Below are 466 nucleotides of genomic sequence, written 5' to 3'. Positions count from 1 at the left end.
GAGGAAAAAAAAAAATGCTGTGGTGACCTACTTATTAAAGACAATAATCTATATTGTAATTGTTCTACCTCAGCAGGCAAGCACCTGCTCCAAAGAATTGGTAGAGATCTACCTAAAATTCTTCAGCAATCTCTTTTCTGCCTCTGGCTTGATGTAGACAATCAGATCACTTTCACGGAAATGTTCGCATTACCTCATGCCTTTGGAGTAAAGAACAGATGTACAGTTTCCCCCTTCCAACTTGGAAACTGTTACAGTCATGACAGAGAGATCATGTTCACATCTAAAAATAATGTTCAAGCAGATGTTTTGGGTGGGGGGGAATAATCTTGTCACCTAAGCTCCTGGTGAGTTGGAGATCCTGCATCTTCCTAATACTAAACTTAATGCGTGCGTCTTTTTTTTTTTTTAATTCACAACTTTTATGCATGCATCAGACTTTCTGTGATAGGAAGTTTACTTGCAG

Source organism: Chroicocephalus ridibundus, chromosome 1, assembly GCF_963924245.1.
Source record: "Chroicocephalus ridibundus chromosome 1, bChrRid1.1, whole genome shotgun sequence".
Classification (NCBI taxonomy): Eukaryota; Metazoa; Chordata; class Aves; order Charadriiformes; family Laridae; genus Chroicocephalus; species Chroicocephalus ridibundus.
Note: the sequence above shows the minus strand (reverse complement) of the source record.